Source organism: Haemaphysalis longicornis, unplaced genomic scaffold (genome assembly GCF_048455015.1).
Source record: "Haemaphysalis longicornis isolate Haplotype H1 unplaced genomic scaffold, Haemaphysalis longicornis Haplotype H1 scaffold_4, whole genome shotgun sequence".
Classification (NCBI taxonomy): Eukaryota; Metazoa; Arthropoda; class Arachnida; order Ixodida; family Ixodidae; genus Haemaphysalis; species Haemaphysalis longicornis.
Window position 1 is genome coordinate 21,463,499 of NW_027526361.1, and position 24,073 is coordinate 21,487,571.

The window sequence follows — 24,073 nt, forward strand, 5'->3', positions numbered from 1 at the left end:
AAACAGGCGCGCACCGACTTTAATAAAGCAGAGGTGTGACACCGCCAATTACGAAAGGCTTGTGCACTCTGATATCGCACTGAAACAACAACAAGAAAAAATCAGAACCCCTTTCTTAAGAGAAAGATGTTTAAAAGGCGAAACTTTCTCCCATGCAAGCGGAGTGAAAGACAAATTTCAAAATTCAAATTTCTTCGAGCGTGTCGGAATGCGTAGTGGGATAGGTGTCGACTTCATAACGCGAGGGACTCAGGTTCGATTCCACCCACCGGAAGCGTTTTTTTTTCTCTTCAGGCGCTTGATGTGCCTTCGCTTATAATCATCATCGTTTTGTGAAACCCAATGCGTGAATTTGGTTTTCCTGCAGTGCGTTTTGCTCGAACGAAGGACGCTTTCAGAGAGGCATAGAAAGCGAAGCTTAAAAAAAGAACACTCGGAAAACCCTGCTGACCTGCTGCAGCCTTGAATACCAGAGGAGCCTGGTCATGGAAGAGAAGCAAAAACACGAATGGAAAAAAAAAAGGGGGGGGGGGGGGGATATACAGGAGCAGAAGGCCTGTAAGGCACAAGAGAAGGCTAACACGACGGTCACGATGCCTCGCAACCCAAAAGATAGCAGAGCGCAGTAAGGAAGAAGGCCGCACTTTCGTCTTCGCTTGAGATCAACTCTGCAGTTTGTATGCGTCTGGGGCACACGACTTACTTTGCGTCGGATGTAAAAGACGATTATTTTCTCCCAAGCGTCCCTATTCATCGCAGTCGTTCAGAAGCAACCCAAACTCCCAACGTACTGGCGGTGCAAAAATGAAGCCCCCTAGCAACCTCGACGTTTCAAAAATGTATTTTATTTGCCAATGGCCGTGGTTAATTCTAACAGGAAGTAAAACTTTACAAAGAAGATACGGAGTGAGTGCGGCGCCGTCCTTTCAAACTGAGCGATGCGAATTTCAAAGGCCGCCTCGAGAAGCGGGATTTCGAAGGCGAACAAAGGCATCACTTGTGACCGGTCCTTTGAATGAGTAGCTCGCTTTCTATTCCACTGCCCGGCTCACAAAGCGTCTTGCATTTCCGCGTTTGTCGATAAGACGTCCGAGGACGCTTAAAAAGATGGTCTCCAAAAACAGGATCTCTCTGCCACCTCCAACTCTTCACAAAAGAAAAGAAAAGAAGAGAGCTGACAACAACAAGAAGCCTTGAAGTCTGGGAGTGTACTAGCAAACAGTCTGGGTCCAACTGGACTCGAGTGCAAGCCTTCAGGCCGAATAGACAAAACGGAAAGTCGCGTGGAGGACTAACGTGAAAGCTTCGGCTCGTCGGTGAAGCGTGATGGAAGCTAAAACTGCGCCGGAAAGACGAAGGACGGGAGAGGGAAAAGCCACCCGCGCTGAGGGGCTTCTCTCTCTCGTCCTGACATTTCGCGTTGTTTCATTTTTCCTTCGTAGAGAGTTTGTAGGGAAGAAAAAAATTAGTAGTGGCTTAGCTCGGATACGCCAGGATATACGTAGCGTGAGCTAAGATTCAGCTGGTTATTCTTAGGTTTCCTGGTTGTCCACCATTACCTGATTATCATGCTTACTGCTGCTAAAACGATTTCCAATCCAATCCAATCCAATCTACTCGTGGCGGCGGCGGCTCCGGCGCGCCAGCTGTGTGCCGTGAGACGGCACTGCTCCTCGCGCACGCGCAGCCCGGCTCTCCAGGAGCCACGCGAAACTGCTCAACCTCGGCCAGTGTAGCTCACGCTACAAAAATTGCGCGAACAAAATGACCCGCATGCCCCAGAGCAGTTAAGAGGGTTGCACGAGCTAAACCGGAAAATACCAGTAGGCTTGCTTCAGTTACAAAAACATTCCCCGCCTCCCCACCCCCTACCACCACCGAAAGATTAGCTCTTCCTTTCCATCTCAAAAAATATTTTAAGAAAGGTAATAATTCGAGGTTTTAAAAGAACGAGTCTTACATAACTAAGCAACTACCTGACTGTCATTAGCAAGTGGAACCTTTCCCACTCGGCCTCACACGACAAGTGAAGACAACAAACGCGAGCATGCGCGAATAGAGAGGGCAAATGAAAAGCAAGCCGGTTATATCGCATATGCGCTGAGCTGTAGGAAAAAAAAAAAAAAGATTAGAATGAGCGCGTATAAACAAACAGGAGAAGAGACCAGGCAATGTTACTATACGTGATTTTATTGAAGGTTCATCAGGCGGATGAAACATTAAAAAGTATCACAATGTCACTACCACCGCAATAGGCCGTTATTTGCACGTCAAATAAGCATGTTTTAGGTGACTGCGATCCGAGTGGCCTGTGACCGTGTAGAGAGTATTTTGATTGATCGCTATTGGTTTCCCCTTTGCAGCGGGGTGATGACATGCCATCTTACCAAAAAGGACTAATATACCTACGTTTTATACTCTTGGTTTAATACTAGCGCCGCTTAGGGCAGGCACAAAAAGCTTATTAGGCACAAAATACTTTTTTTTTTCCGTTACAGGTGGCAACTGTCCTAGGCAATATTCCCCTCTCTGCTTTTCGTCCACCAGCATTCTAATCTTCTTTTCGTTCCCTCGACAGCCTTGAAGTTAACTTCCCCTGTGCTACCGTTAAATCCTGGGGCTTCTGGAAGCCGAGTATGCTGGAGAATTGGAGCGCCCTCTGGCGAACAATATCAAAGAAACTGAAGCCAAAGTAGTGGAAGTTTTTAAGAACCATAGAACAGAGGAGGGAATTTACAAGAGATGCAAGGCCAGGATAATGGCCAAAGGGATATAGAGGACAATGTTCCCCCCCACGGACGCCAACGCCCCAAATAGGCAGTCAACAAAGGACTAAACACGCCCAGCATTCTTTATCACGCACGCGCGACAAAACCGGTGGTCAAACTGCGAAACAGGACATTGTGCGACAACGCACTCAACCAAAATAAACACAGCTAGGCAAACTATGTCGTAGCTAGCCCCGGTGCAAAAAAAAAAAAAAAAAAAAAACGGTAAGCACAAGATACGTATTTCGGCAACGTCCTCTATTTTCCCTTCGCGACTTCCCGCGGGGCCCTCTAAACGCGAGAAGAAATACAACAAAATTGCTAATAACCGTCGTGTAGGCGCACGGATGCAACAGACGGTTCCTTGGATGGGCGATCGTACACAGACTACGCGGACAATTTCCGCAACGGATACTTTTTCAGGTATTTCGCCCTGTCGCGAAAGCGGGCGCAGGCCATCAAAACAGGTTTGCACGAGATTTATAATTACGGGAGGATATGCTACACAAGCGGACAATTACGAAAATGAGGGAAAGCGGAAAGAAGGTGTAGAGGCGCAAAGAGCCAAGAAAGGCCTGCAACGCGGAGCCGTAAAAACATGGAAACAAATAGTGCAGCGGGGCTTCGCGCAGCGCTCGCAATCTGCGGAACCTCCTTGCGGCCTCCGCTGCAGACGGCCGGCCGGAAGTTGGTGACGGTAGGCGGAAATGGGTTATTAAAAGCGGCCGTTCTGGGCCTCCGTGGCGGGCATCACGGAAGCCGGGGAAACGCGGTAGCCCGGGAAACGCGACGGAGGCCGGCCTCGAGGCGTGTGGCACGGCAAGCCGCCGCTGCTTGCTGCGCCCAGAGGCTGCGCGCGGCAGAAGGGAAAGAGAGGGCCACGGCGAGAGGAGGCCCTCATCATTAGGAGAGTGCCGCCTGCGACGACGACGCGGGACTGGCCGCCCCTACTCATGCCTGATTATCCGCGCACACTCACGGTTTACGCGGCGCTCAAGACTGGCCGAGATAGATTACGCTCGCCCCCAAGCCCCCACGGCCGCCGGGAACGAGAGAAGGCAACGCCAAGCACAAAACGTACACCTTAGGAGAGTACAGGAAAATTACTAGAACGAAAAAAAAAAAAAAGAGGGGAGGGGGTGGAGAGAGAGAGGTGAGGGAGAGCAGGCTATGCCTACACCTTTCGCCCGGACACAACACGGTGGCGGTTAAGGTTTTCGTACAGGTCAAAGGTCATGGGGTCAAATGAGACTAGCCCTGCGCAGCCCTTTTCTATACTGGTGCGAAATGTTCAGTAATAATTCAGTTCACAGTTCCTGGCTAATTCTGGCACTATGCTTTAAAGCACTCCGGACTTTTAAGAAATCGCGAGTTTAATGTCCTCGAGCGACAGTGCGCGGACATTTTTTCGGCGGATGGCGCTGAATATAGGGAGTGGTAAACTGAAAAAAATATATATATATTAATCCTAATCATCTTTATATTAAAGCACCTTCCAGCGGCGCTACGGACCACATACGGTACTGCACAGCAATAATCGACTCGGACACACATATATGCGTTCCTATATTCTTCTCTCTCAAGTCGTTCGTGGTGGTTCTTTGGCTCTGAACGGTGAAATGGCTGGTCGTGCATAACGTATACGAGACGAAATAACTGCCGGTGTAAAACCTTGATCAACCTTCCATACTTCTCTCGTTCGCTGTCGTGGACTCGGTGGAGGGGCTTTAGATCAACCAGGGTGCCTCGCTGCGCACTTCATGGTGGAATAGGGTTCCTGTATGTAGCTACCCTATGGAAGAAGAGTTGCGCGTCCATCCGCCACCTTGAGTTACAAATGCATGCGGGGAAGTCACCCGCCACGAAAATAGGAGCCGCCGCAGCGCAAGTGGGAGCGGTGGAGCGGTGTCAAGTGCATGCAGGCGGGATACAGGCGTATCTTGAGAATCTACGCGCACCTCTGGAGACGACAAGCGCGACACGCCGCTAAAAGCTTAACGTGCTGCACGCAATTGTGGTTAAATAAAGGTGCCGGCATCAAGGGATCCCTCCGACGGTGAGCAGAGGCTTCCTCTCAGCGGAAGCGCACGACCCAATACCAGGGATATGTTGCCTGGTGCCCAATTTCAAAGATAGGCTGCCCAATACCAAAGATATGTTAGCAACAACAAATATTAGGAAACAATGATGTTAGCAAGGATACCAGACAGACACATCAATCAGATTTATTAAACCTCGTGGACAAAAAAAAAAAAAAAGAAAAAAGAAAGCGCGAATTCAGCAGAGAAGTGGGCGCCCAAGTTCCACGCTCACTGCAGGTTCAATGCCAACTTTTGACATGGAATGGTGGCGCGAAACCGCTGCAAACTGTAGTTGGAGACGCTAAAGGATAAGCAAAGTAAATGATTAAATCGCTACAGCATGATATACTATAGCAGCAACTGTGGCGTGCAGCGTGGGAGGCCTTTCACAGGCAGCTGCTACATAGGTAACTCTCATGTTCAACATCTTCGCATTTCTTTAGTTGCTTCCTCCAACACCCCCAACCGGAATCCAGTTTCAGTGCTTTCCTTTTTTGTCCGGGTGGTTTGCTCCTAGCTAAGTCAGCAGGCTTCAATTTGTTAACGTCCTGTAAATCGTGCTTTACAGTTCCGCAACCAAGCCACGAGGAGAAGCTTACTTCAACACTCAAAGCTGTGGTATTTCCCGCGCAGGAGTATCTCATCTAGTGAAGGCGCAGAAATAGCTAGAGAATGCGTAGGTTCAATTTGTTGATAACAAGCCGTCATTCTTCCTGGCGAGCCCAAAGTTCTTCAATAAAGTGTGATGTCGGGCTAATTGGTTCATGTTTACAAAGGAACAGCGAAAACAACCGCACGTCCTGTCATCCTGTTCTGATCGCTGTTTTTTCGTACACATTTCTCAAGTCCCAAAATTTGGATGCGACTTTTGCGCAGTGTCGCTATATATGTGTTAGAACGGTGGTTTGGGCTAGTTGGTGCATACTGAGATTCAAAACAGCGCAAAAAGACGTGACAAGGAAACGACGACACAAGGCGCTGAAATTACTAAGTAAAGAAATCCGCTATCTGGATTCACAAAAAAGCTTGACTGTTCAGGATTGCCTCGCGCCTCTGGCCACGTCTCATATCAGCGTTGCTACCATTTAATCAGTGCACGTGTATCGATCTTATGTTTTGTGTGCAATGTTCGATGCACTTCTTTTTTATCATGTTTCCTTCTCGCCTTCCTTTCTTTGGTATATATCGCAAGCCGCTCAATAAACCAACCAGTTGCTTCAGCGCCTTGGGTCGTCGTTTTCTTGTCCCGTCTTTTCGCGCTGTTTTGAATCTCGCTATATATGTATTTTTTGTTTTCATTTTGGCACAAAGTATGGTAGTACATGCGAGGGATAAATCTTAAGAGATGCTATTTCAGGCAACTAGAGATGTTTGGCTACTATTGCGGGCCCGCAGCTTGCGCATGTATTCGAGATCAAAGCAGTCAGGTTATGGGGATTCGCAGGCACGAAATTTCGTCTACGCTTGGTTTGTACACTTGGGTTAGTCTTCGCCAATCTTAGTTCAAATCTCGATTTGAAAAGACTAAGCAGAGCCAGTCACGGGGACTTCCTAAAGTTCTCGGTGGATGGCGAAACTATAAAGAAACAATCTCGCAGATAAACAATCTCGTAGAGCCGCTCTAACCCGGTCTCGGAAAGGATCCCGCTTGTATCCTTTAATACCAGAGCAAATAACCCATTGCCTGATGCAATGAGCCCGACCTTTCCATGCGGGAACAATCAGAAACGAGGGGCCTCAGTGGAAGCCCTGGGTATTGCAACATACACGGCAGGCGATGGCACCCGATACACGGCGACCACGGATCCAGGGCCATATGTCTTACGGCGAGTCTTCGACGTCACTGGGGCAGCGATGGGTTATTTCGCAAGCGAGCCCACTCAATGATGCACTGGCGACCACACGGCAGGGAACAAGCGAAGAGAAGAACGAAGAAAAGAAAAAGAGGCTCGCCGTCGAGACAGGAAAGGGCCAAAGCCGGCGCTGACGGTGATGGAAAGCGGAGGCCCTCCCCGCGCGGGAGCAGGGATAAAGAGGCGCAAGATTAGCGCCGAGAGCGAGGCAACTGGCCCGGACAGAGCAGGCCTGCGATAAGTGTATCAAGTGCGGGAGCCCCGAGCGGAGCGCCTGGCGTTGACAACGAGACGCCTCGGAGGTACTAAGTCGCCAGCGCCAAAGATTGCCAGCCGCAGCCTACATGTGCGGCGAGCTGGCTGGCCTAGATTCGGTGCTCCCTCCAACCGCTGCCGTATGGGAACCCGATCTGATTCGTTGTTCGGACGTTGGGAGCTATTTTCCTTAGCTCTCTCGTCTTATGAGCTCTTTGACGGCGCTTAATGCGGGTCGAAAGAGAGAGAGAGAGAGAGAAAGAGAGAGAGAGAGAGAGAGAGAGAGAGAGAGAGAGAGAGAGAGAGAGAGAGAGAGAGAGAGAGAGAGAGAGAGAGAGAGAGAGAGAGAGAGAGAGAGAGAGAGAGAGAGAGAGAGAGAGAGAGAGAGAGAGAGAGAGAGAGACGCGCAAGGAGAAACAGCAACTAACTGAAGCCAGTTTGAGTGCAAGTATAGGTTTCCAGCAAAACTTCAGCTAGCGCTGTGTTGGCCGATCGGACTAACTAAACCTGCAGGACCGCTTGCTCGAACAAACGTGCTTATTGGCAGTATTATTCACAGTCTAGTCTTATTCACGGACTTCAATAAGTCGGCGAATAAGATTCGGACAAGTGGGCTTTCTCGAAATCCCACAGGCTAGGTTAGAAAGCAGTCGCACTGGAGTCTACAGGGACATCGGGTACCTAGACGCGCACGGGAGGAATTTCTAGGGAAAAGCGGGGAATACGCAGCAAAACTGCTTGCTGCCGCCGCCGGCGTGGGCAAAAGTTTAATTTGAACCATGATCGGATACAGTCAAGAAACGTTGACCACCAGGCGGCGTATTTGGGCCCTGTCACTAATACGTTACAATGACGCGCCATTCTTGGCAGGCGCTTCATTCGGCCGGACCGCCGGGCCTCGGGCGCCCGACCGCGAAAACGATCTCATAAACAAAGATCGTCTGCTACGAAGCGTGGGCAGGGGAAACCCACTGGGCTGACGCGAAACGCGCCCACGTTGTCTCACGTTGTCACAACACAAGTCGTATTTTTCGCCTCGCCGTGAATTAGACAGTTGCGAATTGGCTTCGCGTTCATCGTAGACTCGGAATCAACGATCAGTCCAGCGGCTCACCCGCCGGGAAGGGCGACACGATCGCAATAAGGCACTGCCTAGACGCTAGCTCGCTTACCTATAGGGCTGCAGCTGTAAACATTCGCGCTGTAGAATATAGCCGGATGTTGATATAATGCATGCTTTTACGTGCAGCGCATCCCAATTGCTCAAGAAGAATGCGCAATTAAAGTACAAACCCAAACACTCAAGCTTCGTAACCACCACGTTCGAAGGGACTGATGGAAGGACGCGAAGTCTGCGCAGCTCCTCTTTGAAACCGCGATTTTAATAAATGCGCACGGGCAGGGGTATTGCATGCTGTTAAGGTTTGGTTCTTGTGTATAGTTTTGTTGTAACGTTTCAGTTCTATGAAGAACGCCCGTTGGTTCTCACCTAGTTAATGGGCATGATTTTATAAACAAGCACATCTGTTCGGTTATTTCCGTGCCGACTTTTCGCCGCCACTGCGCCGACAGCCCACATAGCAGACGATCCCACATTCACACCACGCGCTGGGTCGCCCGATGTCTGCTCTAGACAAATATCGGGCGGCAGACGACCATTCCTGTACATCTTTGTTTGACGTGAGGGAGAAAAAAAGCCGCGCTACCCGGGAAAAACAAGCAGACGCCCTTAGCGCACAGCGAAAGTTGAAAACGGTGGTTGGCTGCAGCCGTCGCTGCCGCATCAAAGTAGGTACAGGCCTTGCAGCTTCCGGCGGCGGCGTTTTCCGGCCCTTTCCACCCTCTCTCACGACGGCCTTTGCGCGGCGTAGATCTCCGTTGAACAGGCATTTGTTCGAAGTCAACGTTCGGGCGGCCGCTGCCGGACGTCGTTCGCCACTTCCGCGGTTTCTTCACTCGTTTTTCACTGCATGGAGGTCGACCTTTATGATGAAATGACCGACCACGTCAGCATAAATCTGTGAAAAAGACTGCTCGGTGTAAGCTTATTCATAGTCTTATGACATTCTAATTTAGTCTCATTGGCTGTTTTATAAGTTTCCGGAAAGCGTCTTATAGCATAGGGAAAATAAGAACCCGAATAAGTCAGGCAATTAGTTTAGACTTGGAATGAGTCTGTCTTAATGGCCTTCGAGCAAGCGGGCCCTGTTATGGTTGCCCCAACTGTACCCGCCCCCTCCACCTCTACAGCCAGAAGCGTCCGCAGACGAAGTAGCTGCAGTAACAGTACACTCAACAACACACTCAACAACAACAACAACAACTTTACCCGCTATAAAAACTAAGGATGTCTGGATATTCGTAAGTTCATATATAGATCAAATACTCCTTCATTTGATTCGCACTCGACTCGGTAATTTGATATATGGTATATCCAAATAATCGGTGTTGGCCGGATACTCTTTTTTAATTGCGATAGTATGCCCTTTGGCATAAGGTCCTACAGGTACAAGTTGGCACCCGTTTCCCGGAGGAAGTCCAGAAGACAGCGGTGGTGGGGCCCCCACGGCCATCGTTGGGGATCGGGGGGTCTCCCAGGATGCAGGCCTGTGCCGCGAAGGTGTCGGGATCTTGCTGCACTCACGTCCATAGCAGGTGGCTCTGTACGGCTCCTGCACTCGGCAGGAGCCGTACAGAAGGGGCAGTTCGTGGTAAACGGGGCATGGTATCGCGGTGGCCACGCCCGGGTTACCGCAGGAGAGAGGGCCACCTCAACTCGAAGTCTACGCAGCAGGACCTCCTCCTAGCGAGCGAGCCCATTGGGAAGGTCTGTCCCACACGGTGGGATGAGAGCGCGCGTGGCGCGACGGAGATCTTCCTTTAGATGAAGAAATTGGTCATGTGGGTCAGTTGTCAGCCAGGGCAAGGGTGGAACCGACGTCAGCAAGGGTGGAACCGACGTAACGTAACAGGAACTATCCGCCGCAATATGAGCGGTGATAGTATACTCGTGCGAATTTAAAACATTAGATCTTTCTCGACCGCTAAACATGTAGTGCTAAAAGTCGGCGTTGGAAAATGAACACCGTATTCTGGGTGGCACACCGAGAAATTGGAAACACGAATAGCCGTTATTGTGCGTTTCGTTTTCCCGTCTGTCCTTGCTACTACTGGTGTAACACTATTAATGGCGTTGCATATTCCGAAATGTGCGCTAAAACAGCACAAGAAATATTTGACAGTCCACTCGATATTCGAATTAGTATTTGTTTCGAATATTCACCTCGAATACGAAAGTTATTCTGTTCGAAAGAATCCGGTAAAAACATGTTGAAACAGCGAAACACAGAAATAGTATAAGCGACATTGTCTGACGTGACCATGTTTGTCGAGCATATCCACTGTTTTACGAAACGATTACTATGAACCGTACCAAAAATGAGTCTAAATACAAAGCCGGTCAAAAACAAAGCGAGTGCCGACAGCGGTCGTGAGCGGTATGGTAGTGCCACCTAGGAGGACAGACGGTCAACAAACAACGTTTCGCTGTTCGCAGCAGCCTTAGTCAACATACTAACATTCCTTTCAGAAACATAACCTAGATGCGTCATCGGTGACGCCACGAAAGACACTATGCAGCGGGAAAATTAAAATTTTGGCTAAAATTGTGTTAGTTCTGACTGAATAAAGCATGTTTTGCTGCCGGACACGCGCTGGGGCACCATAAAACCCATAATCTTCGAATAAAACAAACTTCTCTTTTGTCTGCACGGCCCTTTTGACACTGCTTACGTGTAGGAATGCGAAAGCCGAGCCACGGCGCCAGGGCACCCCCCCCCCCCCCCCGCTTCCCCACTGCGCAATTCCGCCTGCAAGGTCACGTGACTTTTGGCACCAGTCGTGTTGACACCGACGGCGGCGACGGTCACTTTATGCGTTTGGTGAGAGATATAAGGCGTTTGCCTTAATAGCCACGTGAACTGAGGTGAAGAAATTGCGTGTGCGAAGCTGTCAGACACTGCCACGCGATGGAACGATGGGGGATCCCGACTGACAATTCGCCCCTTACACGCACTCTACCCTTGGCAGCGCCAGTTCAAAGGCTATCCGCGTGGGCGGTTCACCACCTCCCATGCACAGACAGTGAAAGAACGATGTTTTCTGAAGGTCATCAAAAATGCAGGACAATCACCCTAAGGGTAAACACAGTACAGCGGCAGCGGTTGTCATACGGCTATGCGCTTATGACGGTGCTACCGGGACAATACTTCTTCCATACCTTTGAACGGAGAAGAAACCCCGTGGATGGTAACACACGTCTTGCGAGTATTCCTTAACCTTGGTGCTGGGCCAGTTCGTTCGTACTATAAAAAAGAAGTTGGCGCGGAATAATACATTATACAGGAGATACAAAGACGGGACCGGCGCTTCCCGCCCTTATGGCAGACGGCCACCCGATAAAGGCCTCGCCATTTTCTACCAGGCAGCGTGATGTATGCCTGGTTCCAGCGAAAAATACGCACTTACGCAAATCCGTACGTCACAAAGTCCTGCAACCGCAATTCTATGTCGGTAAATATACCCCACCCCTCGCTAATATCGCAGTCATGTTCTTAGCACTGACTCAAAGACATATCGTAAGCTACAGATGTAAGAAGCGGCGCCTCATGCAATTGGTTTGGCTCAGACGCTAAAAACATTACGACGGTTGCGACAACAGAAGCGGGAATAACGCGCAGCAGCTAACGTCAAAGAGCACCGAGGACCGTTAAGCGAGTTTTCCGGTGCAGTATTTTCTTAGTACGAATCTCGTTTACGCTGTACGGGTGTGTGCCGCTGAGAACACGGGTTTCATTGCGACAAGATGCGATGGATGCCTCGTTCAAGCGAAAATTTGTCCGTACTCTCGTATGTCAATACAGGTTACGGCACCAAGTTCCTCTGCCGTGATTCCAGCCTAGTCGTTTATACCAGCAGTCTAACCCCCATAGCTAAGGATGAAAAGTGGTCGGCCACAGATGAAAAGTTACGTACGGACGTACGTCACAAAGCCGTTCAACCACAGTTCTATCCTGCTCGATATAACATTCGGATACGGCGTAGCAGCAAAGGAAAAGACAGCCTAGAAGCCTAATGGAAAAGTTGTATTACTTCGCGATTCTCTGACGAATCCCGGCTACTCTGCTGGTATATACGGCTTTTAGCCTGTTTGACTCTCTTCGGCCGCAAGCTTACTCAGGCTGGCCTTCAGTACAGATTACTTTGTTTTTCCCGCTCTGCAACACAGCTTACGTTCCCACACAGCTCGCGTTCTCAGGCGGAAACCGACTAGCTAATCCAATAACGGCTAAGGTTCGCCGAAAAGCGACCGAACAGCCAGGATGAGCTTGCGTAACCACAACGCCACGCAGCGGTTCCTCCCCCTTCAACGCTGAGGCCTGGTCACAGCGGGAAAAATAAGTCGTAGAAAACTAGCGCACAACGTCAATTAGAGTTGACAGGCGTGCACACGTTCTCGAGCCTATAGAGTAAGCCGCCGGAACACGAACAAGCCGAAAGTGGGGCACGCCACAGCGAATAGCAACGACGGAGCCTATAAACAGCGCGCAAGAAAAAAAAAAAAATGCGTGCAAGAAAGGCTGGCGGCGAAGCGCTGTTTCGCCGTTCGGAAAACGCCATGGAAACCGGGGCGCCCTAATGAGGCGTCATTCAAACTCGCGCCAGTGCGAAGCTCAAATTAGATCTGCAGCGCCGCCACGTGAGTCCCGCGTCAGGCAAAAAACAAGGCAAGGCCACCAGGCCTCACTGTAAACACGGCGAGGAGACGAGTGCACGCTCTGCTTCGTCCGAAAGAAATCCCATTCCAACAAACAAGTCCCACAGGGCTGCTCCGAGTCACAACGCGCGGAAAACGTTTTTGCAGTCTTCAATATTGACGTTGCGTACGGTGCGATTTCCCCATCCACAGTTCAGTCGACACGACTACAAGATTACGGCCGACATAGATAAGCTGTCCTCGTATGGCGCCCGTGGATGCACTGATAGATGACGGTTTGCAGTCTACTCTTTCCAACAGAGCAATCTTGACGACTACGCCTGCTTGATCAGTTCGCGACTAAGCTTTGGCTGCAGCCGGTGGCCGTGGACGATGGGCGATGTCTGTGCATCTTTAGGCAAGCCTCGAATCTTTGCTGCTTTGCAACTTTAAAGCGTGTCCCAGCACCCCATCAGAACAAGTATTTTCTGCAACGTGTTGCGGACGCCACCCCTACGCAACGTACCTTAATTAAACGCGTCACCTGACAAGCGCTCAGACAACGAGTTTACTGCGAGTTGCTGAAACGCCACTCAGCCGCTTCCATTCGACTGAATTAGTCGTATACGGCCCTCCTTCACTTGCGTCGACACACGGCTGAATTCGATGACAAGGTCTTCTCTCACGGGACTCACTATAGCGGCTAGCGTCGGTTATAGAACGACGCTTAGCGCTGTCAGAAAAGGTGCAGAACTGCTCCGCCTAGCTGAAAAAGCGTTTTCTCCCCTCTTCACCATTTCCAGTTAGCGACCATTGCTGTCGCACTGCGCTTGTGCAGTGGCATCGACGGCAGTGCAGTCGCTGTGACAAAACCACGCCCATTCTGTCCAGGAAAAGCACCTTAACGTGTTTACAAGCGTGCTTAGGGAATGCTGTGAGGTTTGAAGCCACAAGAAGTAAACCAAAGATATCCGACTTTGAAGCAGTAGCCCGTTATTTTAACCCTTTAACGCGCAAGTAACTCGGTTTGCTCTGACGCAACCCCGAGCGAAAATTCCTCTCGACACCCGTCCGCAGCCGTCCGCCGGGCCGAATTCCTCGAGTACCGCATTGAAGGCGTGCCTGAAAGGGGCTCAACCGCGACGCGTGCGTCCATTCCAAGCGCGCCGCGCCCATTTCGAGTCTACGCGGGTAATTAGCCAAGTACGACGGATCAGCGCGAGCGCTTCTCTCATCCACGTAACGAGTGGGCGGTGTTCCTTCCAGTGATCAACTCGTCGCGTGCTTTGGGCAGGTGTAGACGGGGAACGCCGCAGCGAGACAGGAGTGAGGCGCGATTACGAGGGGCAGCGTTATAGATCTCCGCAGGTTCCTAGAATCTCCCGCCCTGGGCAGCCGAGGGAACCGCTCTTTTCTGATCTTCCCAAGCACAAAACCGGCTGCCCTCCCGGCCAGGACTAGTCAAGTTAGGCGGTCGAGTTCGCCTATGCGGGGACAGGCCAGTCAACGGAGCGAGAAAAAGCCCGTTCGCGATGCGGGGAAGTCGATATATCGACGCAAGGCCAATGTTCCGGACCTAAATGCGCTCTCCGCTGTCTTTTTTTTTCTTTATTCGCTCCAAACGGCTGCTGGGGGCGAGAAAAATATACGGGAAAGCTTCATAACTGAAAATAGGGCGCGATATTTATACACCCACAACTAAAATGATGATGATGAACAAATTTCGTCGCTTTCAGTCGAGGTGCTGGTGCTAAAAAAACTGTGGTTGATTCCTGTGTCACAGGAATCGGTAAAACACAAAAGTTAAATGTGCCGCGAAATCTGCAGCTCAGTTGATTTGCGGGTCGGCGGCTGTCTTGTGGGTGTGCTTGGCGAGAGACGTCCTGCTCGCGGGTCGCTTCGGCAAATGTGTACTAGCGTCATTTCCGTGACGGATATGACGTCAGTGAAATCCCGGTGCATCCCGGCAAAAAACACTTCCGTGTTAAAATATAAAACCCGAAAACGAACAACCCTACGTATAACGAAGTCCTTGGTTCTAAAGGTTGCTTCCCCGCAAGAAGACCCCGTGTGCAGGGGTGCACTCTTTCCAGGCCGCTTGCTTTGTTGTACTGGCGTCATTTCTGTGACGGATATGACGTCAGTGAAATCTTGGTGTATCTCGGAATAAAACATTTTGCGTTAAAAAGGAGAGAGAGAGAGAAAACTTTAATGAATACTGAAGAGGTTAGCCCCACAAACGGCGGGGCTTGCTACTTCAGATGGGGGTGAACATAGCGAGGTGAAAAAAAAAAAAAAAGGAAGAGGGGAAGAAGTGCGCACCAACAATGAATAAGAGGGAGAAGAAAATAAAATCAGTTCGGAACGTAGAAAAAAAATTACAGCACTAGGAGAAAAAATCTGAGGATCCCAAGTTTAAAGAACATCGGTTAGTCCCGTGTCAGACAGAAAAGTTAACAGAGCCTTTGTCCCTCGCGCCGCGTCAGCGTGATTTTGCCACGGACCAAGAAAGTGACGCAGCTCTAAAGAGTGTCCTCGTAGCAGTCGCACTAGAGTTCTTTTAGCTGTTTCGCGTTGAGTTGTATGCTTCGGGCAGTAACACAAGACATGCTGTATGTCGTCTCTCACAGAGCACACAGAGCACAATGGCGAGTCCGCCCAGCCTATCTTAAAAAGAAAACTACCAGTGAAGGCGACGTTCAGGCGTAGTCGGTGAAGGACACCCTCAGTTTTCTTTTGCAGAAAAAGGACGGTCTGACTAAGCGAATTACGGAATATCGTACGAAAGCGGCGTACATTACTGCGTATAAAGCGCTGACCAATACCCCACTGCGGGACTGGGCAGCTCTGTGGGCAGGTGTTACTTTTGCTAGTTTAACTGCGCCAACTGCGGGGAATACGCCGGAGCATAACGCCTTACGTCAACGTCGCTTTGATGCCCTTCAGGTAGATTGAGTATAGAAAATACTCTTTGCAAATAGTACCGGTTGAAGACATCAGACTTAAAGCGTGACGTTCGGCCTAACATCGGTAAACCTCAAGTTGAGCATTAAGACACGTCAAACAACCTCATGCTCATTGCACGTCGAGCTGCGGGTACCGGTTGACGACGCAAGACTTCAAAGCGTAACGTTAAGCTTAACGTCGGGACATCTCACGCCCGAGGCGCTCTCCCGCCCTACGGTGTACGCACCAACATTTGAGCAAGCAAGTTATAAACTCGAAGATACGGGAGGCTTCAGACACGGTCACATCGATTTTACAGGCGGGTCGCTTGCGCGAAAAGAGAGAGAGAGAGAGAGAGAGAGAGAGAGAGAGAGAGAGAGAGAGAGAGAGAGAGAGAGAGAGAGAGAGAGAGAGAGAGAGAGAGAGAGAGGGGGGGGGGGAGGGGGAGCAGCCATTTTTCCGTGTGCTACCTCTGCGTGTCGCGATTTCAATAAATTTAATCATTAGCATGGTGCCACCATTCCACGTTGAGACAAGGTGGGTTGATCGGTCAACCAGGCACTACCACACAGGCAGACGCAGAACTTAAAGGGACCCTGCAACACTCTTTGAGCAGTGCAAGTAAACCTGCGCAACGTTTAGATTACACGGCCAGGAATACCTGAGCCAAATATTACACGTGCACGTGAAGCGGTGAGCGCGCAAATCGATGTGAAAGACGCGGAAAAACAAACCGCTCTCTCTTCAGTTGTCCTCATTATGCATGGCCCGAGGGACGTCACATAGGCCATGGCTGCCCGATCGGCTGTCACTGGTCAACTTCGCGGCTAGATTCTTCCATTTCCGTCGTCGTCATCGCTGTGTACGAACCTCTTCTATGCCTGAACCTGTAGGCACAGTTTTGCCGTTTCTTTTGTGTTTTGAGTGCGCGCGGAGTTTGAGTGATGAGCTCAATACTTCCCTTTCAACGGGACCACTCGACTACAAACGTTTATTGCTTCAAAAACGCCCTACGAGCCCGAGCGCGCACTTGCGAGCAGGCACCCATGCCTGCTTTTTTGTGGCACCAGACCGGAAATAGGCCCCTCCGCGTTGCGGAGAAAAGGAGAAAACTCCCCGGCATGTGATATATCGAAGGCCGCCGAAGAGAACGCCGCGAGCCGCCCCCCTCTCCGGGAGAGAGCGCGCAGCTTTCGTCGCGTTGCCCGCGGTCGAGTTGAGAGGGAACGATTATGCGCGATTTCTCATCGCGCGTAGTTTCGTTAATTGTGAACGGATTTTCATAATTCTTGCGGGAGGAGATTTCTGGGACAATAGACTTTATCCCAAAACACATTACTCGTAGTCGATGGCAAGTGTTGCAGGGTCCCTTTAAGGAGGCTATACGTTGCTTTATTTAGCTCACGTGAGTTTGACTATTTTTTAGGAAATAATAATTGCTACACGGATTATTAATCAATTAGTCGTAAGGTTAACTGATCAATCGCGTAGACCTAAATACAACACAGCGCCAATGACCGGGAAGTCCCAAAGGCGTATGTAAAATTTAAGTCATTAAGACGCACGTATACAACGCCGGGGATCTCGCTGCAGCCACCCACCAAGAAGCAAGCCAAATCACACCGTGAAAACGTTGCACAAAACAAAGTTCCGGCTAACGATCAACCCTTCTGGTCACCAGTGCTGTGACTCTGTCATCGACATCTTGCGTTTCTGGCGCAACTTTTTCAGATATAAAAACAAGGAATGTCACAGGCATGGACGTCTACCTCGTGGCAACACAAGGCCCATTTCAGTCCACCCTCAGCACGTGAATCTTCCAAAGACGCCGTCCCACTTTACACGCGCTATGGCGTTTGGGGTACATGAATCTGAGGTAGACGGATTATGCGCACCCATTAGGGCGAAAATTTCATTAAACTAAAAGAATTAGTCTACCGTGGTGCCGTACCAATCTTATTAAAACTTTAAGCACAGGGCGCTAAAGCGCACTTTCACGAGCGTTTGGCACGGCCATAAAGCTATCTTTTGATGAGGGCGGGGCAGTATCGACTACACATGTAGCTAATATCTTAAGCTAGAATATAGCGCGCACGGAAGAGGTATTTTTGTACGTGTATCCAACGCGTTCTTTTAAATCGTATCTTGCATCTCGTTAAAAACCTAATACTTTAAGAGTGAACTATTCTAGCTCACTCTAATTTAACCGAGCTGGCGAATGATTCTCAAGCTGCGTTCTTTTTTCACTTTTTAAATTGCTTCGAGTTTGAACGCGCGAGTAAAATTGAATTCCCGGCTTCATTTTTTATGCTTACAAATGTGTGCGACGTAATTCGACCTAGCTACAGAGGTACATGGAGAGCCTTGTGGGACTCGTGGAAAGGTGATTTTTTTTTTTGCTCGTAGTAAAACGTGCGCGCCGGAAAACTATTTTGGTTAATGAAAGCAGGCGGCGGGAAAGCGTCGAAACGTCACGGACGTTTTGACACACGAACATTAATTCCCTTCCAGCTCCCTACCACTCACCTAGTAACGGCTGCTTGTGGTGTCTTTCCTGGCTACCATGCGGCATGTCTGCGACAATCGCTGAGCAAAGCTATCCACACTGTAATTGGACCGCCATTTAATCGAAGCTTTTTTTGCTGCTGTGCTGATGAAAGAAAAAAAAACTGCTTTCTAAAAAATTACCATTCCGTTCTAAAAAAACTGAGAGAAACTTGGCCGAGAGAGAGAGAGAGAGAGAGAGAGAGAGAGAGAGAGAGAGAGAGAGAGAGAGAGAGAGAGAGAGAGAGAGAGAGAGAGAGAGAGAGAGAGAGAGAGAGAGACTACATTTAATTGTAGAAGCGACGTTAGCCCAAACCTTTCTAACCTCAAAAGTGCGTCAACACCTTCTCTGAACGTGCGTCTAATCGATCGTCTAATTTTTAAAGACCCAAATCGCGAAGGAACAACGAACCCACCCGACGATGTTTCGCGCACTGAGTAAACACGTGTACGAACGATCTAAATGGATATCGGTACGTGGTTTATGAGATAAAGGTACACTATTGCATGTGCTCTTTCAAGATCGATGCGTGCATTGTCTTATCTAGAACTATTCTTTTTTTCACAATTTTCAAGTAACCTCCTCGAGCCTTTCGACACAACAAAAGTACGGTTTCACGCATGCGCCTTGTGTCCAGAGATCTGATCAGAACTTTTCTCTCGACCAATCGGTCTATGGGCAGATGCATTAGTTCTTTGACAGGACGCACATCGGCCCCACTGAGAAAGCTTTCGCTTTAAAACGCCGTTGCATTAGTGCTCTGTTGCACAAGAGCGCAGGTTAGGAGAACGCGTGGTCCGTGATAAGTGCACCTGGCACTTTCTCACTTCGGGAAAACGGAAAACAAATGTGCCAGTAAATGACTCAACCTAGTGCTATCCTGAGTTGCACAGTCAAAATGCAGGCGCAGCGAAATTTAGGGCAATGCAACCACGTACCTTAGATGTCACTCACAAGTGTCTGTATCGAATGAATAAATGAATGAACGAACGAACGTGGGTCTTAAGCACATTTTTGTAGGGTATCATGTGTCCATATTTAAGGAAAAATTTTGAATTATCCTGCCAAGCCCTGTTAATGGCTCACACAATGGTAGCTGCGGCCAAACAACAAACAGCGAAGGAGAGTGAGCGTTTTTATAAACTTTTCAATACCAGCCAAATGAAGACGGACACGAGACTAGTCGCGCAATTCTGGTAGCCACGCAAACTTTCGGTTAAAACCAACGCTGCCGTACGCCACCACGACCTCGCTTTTCAAAATCCCGAAACAATCGGAAGGGACAACAATATGGCGAAATGTAGCGCACATTGTACGCGGCGCAGTTCTGTGTGACGTATGGAAGATCCTTCGCCGCCGGAGGGACTAATAAAGTATCCGTCATTGAGACGAACTCATCTTCCCTCTGTCACCACTGCGCCGCCTTAGTACCACAAAATAACAGCAGCGAAGAAAGACCGAGCTCGCGATACAAATGACGAGCAGTGCTTTAACGCTTTCCAATCACCTCGCGCTCGCACGAAGTTTCCAGGAGAATAATAGGGGACACGGAGACAGGGAGCGAGGAGATCTTTTATTCCGCGCTGGCTGTCTCAATATGTGTACCCACAGTTGATTTAGGGACGGAGCCGCCATCCTCAGCGGAGTCCCTCCTACTCCTCCCATCCTTTGCTCCGCTCCTTCAGTTCTTCCGCCGCCATCTGACGTGTACACGGGAAGCTGCAGCCCGCCTTCTCGCTCCTTTCTTTTCGCCGCCTTTCCTTCGCCGCTAGATTTAGCGGCGTCTCCTTAAAACAGATCGAAGCCCGGGGCAGACCATAAATTTTACGTCCGCTTCTTACGCATCACGAGAGGAGGGTAAGAAAAGGAAACTTGAGGGTGCGAGACCTCGTAAATAACTTTGGAAACAAGCACCGCCGTTCCTCCGGCCTCTGGGAAGACGCCGAGACACAGGACGAGAAAAAAAAAAAAAAAAGAGAGAGAGAGAGAAACGCCGTGCGCCGCACCACTACTCGGCACAGTTCGTACACGCGGCTAGCTCGGCGTCAACACTTCAGAGCCGTAACTCTGCCGACGCGCCGCCAGAGCCTACAACCAGCCTTTCGGTGCTGCCGCGGAGCTGCCGACTCTCACGCCTGCAAGAGCTGGAAAAAGGGCTGGCCAAGGCCGGCACAGCTAAAATACAGCCACGCAGAAATAACACCGGAGAAAAAAGGGGGAAATAAAACCGGAGGGAGAGAGGCAGAGAGAGAGAGTGTGGGGTGCGTTGTGCGGTTGGCAGTGCAATAGGAGAAAAGTGCCAACGGTGCCTCCGCGTTCGAGGCAGCGCACAGGGGAAACAACACGCTGGGCCAGCTTGATTTAGTGACGCAATCTTCGTCGCATTCTCTGAGTGACTTGTCAGCAGTGCGCGCGGCGCTCGGGAAGTGCTCCCGGAATTACGACCGACGCTCTCCGGCTACCTCCCCGGCTCTTGGTTTTTCCTAACTGCCTCGCGCTCCCGAGATGCCGGGCGCTCGCCAAAGAAATGCGTCGCGCGCGCGCGCGCGCGCGCGTTTGCGTGCCGTGCCGTGAAGCACTGAGGCGGCGTGGGAGGAGGGCGCTGTTGCCGCAGCGAACGGGCAGTTGCAGCCGGTACACCGCTCCTGTTGCTCCTAGGGCTGATTGCGAGGCCGTGGCGGCGCCTTTCCGAGATGGTGATTGATAGAAGGGCGCCCGCTTAGTCGCGTACAAGGAAGGGTTCACGAGTTTTACTCCACTCACGAATAGATTCACACACACACGTGGTTTCCAGACGGAGAAGGTGCAGTCAACATTTGCTCTCTCTCTCTCTCTCTCTCTCTCTCTATATATATATATATATATATATATATATATATATATATATATATATATATATATATATATATATATATATATATATATATATATATATTGTGAGGCAGTAGATAGCAGGCGACCAGACCGTGTCTTCGTAGCTCCTTTATTCGGAGGCGAGTCGACGAGAACGCAAGATGGCGATCAAGCCCCAGCACTGATGATGATCTCCGAAGAAGCGGGCTCGTCGGTGATGATGAGTATGTACAGGAAATGAAGAAGTGATCCCCTCAAGTCGGTGGTGATGATAGTGAGCAATTGCTACCTATGGTGGCAGACAGGCTGTAGCCTCAAACAAAGCTCACAATATATATAATTCTAAATTTCTCTGTACATTTGGTTTTGCTTGATGAAGCATGGTCACCAAGCAAAACCCCTCCGATAAGGAAATACATCATTTCAGGTCTTCAGCATCAGCGACAAAGGAAAAACCTAACAAACGCACAAATAAATCCGAGGGAACCTAATCACGTCTCATCAGTTGTGAGTGCGAAAAGCATAAACGACGCTGAGCTAGTGCGCCTTCGCGTTTTTCGCTGGGATTTAGTTTCGCTGCGGGATATCAACGGACGGTCACCGTAAGATCCTGCAGAGGTTGCGACCTCCAGCCATCTAGAGATGTTTCACTCCATAGATGTACGCTGCGAACTCCCCCCAGAGTGGCCTGGGTAGCTTGTAACGGGTGCGTCGCTGGGTGAGGCTGTTTTGAGCTATCCATGCGGCGGTATACTCTGTGTGAGGGGTGGCACTCGCGTGAAACGAAAGAACCCGGAAAGGCGTTTGCCAGTATGCGGCTACATGCCACGCGACGCAGCCAAGATTTAAGAGCCGTTTTGCGGCTACATACCCCGGAGTTGTTGTTCGATGCGCAATCTAATGTGTACGTATTAAAAAGAAAGTAAAGGGCGCTGAACAGAGATTAGGTGCACGCCGATAAAATGAACGCCAACAGAAATAAAGAACCGGGCGTTGCAGTAATTAACGTCGGCAAAAGGGGTGGTATCCGCATGCCCAATTATGCATTCGGTCACGACACAGGAACAGCGCTATAAAAATAACAAGAACAATTATGCGCAGATTGCGCATGAACGAGTCTAGATTTGAGTTGACATCCCTTCCCTTTCTGCGCCACCAATCGCGCGAAAAAGATTTGAAACCTCCGCTTACAAAGTAACTCGAAATAAAAATCTTGTACAAGGCAAGGCATTTTCTCGTTTTTTTTTTTGTTCTTTCATGTACCACGACATATACCTTCACAGCCTCGTATGCTCCCGCGTTAGCGCGCCAGAACGCATGCTGACAAAATGCCGCCAAGAAAGAGCTGCTGAGGCCCCCCACGAGCGTTGACAAACAGCGTGCGAGAACAATTTATTCCCTTCGTGACATTTCGTGCGGGAGCAAAGAAAGGCAACAGCACCTGCAACCAGACACAAACGCGCTGTACAGGGCACATCCAGAACGACGCCAGTCTCGCTTGGCCTGCGGGCTTCCCATACCGCAAGGTCCACGTGCGTCGTTCGCCGTCGCAAGCGGCTGAGGAATGCAAGAATATTACACAACCAACCAACCAACCATCCTTTCTTTTTTTCCAGCTTCGGCTGCGGTGTTATAGTCTCTCCGTACAGCGCGATGCACGGCAGCGCATTCCGTTTTGTTGTTATGCTCCCGAGAATGGAAGGATCCGAACGACGACCATTAATTTTCCTCGCCACGTCACTTAAACGCCCGCAGAACTAACGCCCACAGAACCAGGGTGGCGAAAAAAAGCGCAGCTCCTTACAAAATAATGAAACGCGTGCCGGCGTGTAAAATAACTACAAGAAGGCAAACGTAAAGCTCCTAAAAGGGGAGACACCACAGGCGCGACGCAAATCAGAACGCCTGGAAACTTCTCCCTCCGAACTTTTCACGGAACGCTGCCACGGCGAGGACGTGAAGCTAACGAAGGTGGAGGCGCAAGCGAGAGCAACGGCGTCCAAAGTCGGCAGAACAAGAGAAGGAGAGCGAGAAATCAGGGGGAGGAAATGGGCACGAAGTTGCGACTCGCGGGTGAAGTCAGAGTCGTTAGTGCGGCAGAAGCCGAAATCAAACAAGACAAGAAGAAGCCGAGCGGCCGCCACGACGCCTGTTGTTACATGCTACGACGCACTTTTTCGAATCGGGAGAGCGATCCGGACGCCCCCAGGAGGGAAAGGAAAGGTGAAATGACCAGAGAAGGGATTCCCACAGCAACGCACGATGAGAGCGAAATGGTCCCCCTGCTCCTCCACATACAAGTGCACTACTTTTTTCACGCGTTTCTCTTTTAAACCTCTCTCTTAATATCCCTCGTGTTATTGTTGTTCGAAATGTCAGCGCACGGGCGATTCCAGCTCTACATTTTCAGCAGGGTGCTTTCGAGCACCGTAGGAGGCTCTCATTGCGCGTTGAGTTAAAACGAGGCGGCGGAGCAGGGCACTCACGAAAGTGCCAACGCGCGCGCAGCCGAATATCACGGTCTCATTGCGGAGTATACGGGCGTAGTTTTGGCCGACTTTACAACACCCCGACGAGAGCGACGCCGTGCAGCGTAATTTTACGCACTGGAGGACTGATGGGGGAACATCGCTCTCCACGGAGGATTAGGAGTGTGATGCCGGCGAGGATCCCGTACAGTCAGGCTTCGCCTTCGCCCACGGAAAGAGCACGATGACGGTGGAAGATGACGACGTCGTTTCAGCGGTGCTCTGCAAAGCTGCCCAAAAAGTTGTTCGCATCATTTCCAGCGTTCCCAGTAATACTCACATGGCGATTAGCTGGGTAGGTTCAAATGACAGCTTAAATTTTTCGTCACGACGTTTCTAAATCGCGCAACATCACAACTCGCAATATACACACACACACACACACACACACACACACACACACACACACACACACACACACACACACACACACACACACACACACACACACACACATATATATATATATATATATATATATATATATAT

At 50.0% G+C, this 24,073-nt stretch overlaps 1 protein-coding gene across 1 annotated transcript in view; it reads right to left on the bottom strand.

Annotated features, from left to right (window-relative positions):
- Positions 1–24,073, bottom strand: part of Timeout (circadian regulator timeout) — a 366,583-nt gene that overhangs the window by 103,296 nt on the left and 239,214 nt on the right. The window lies entirely within an intron of this gene.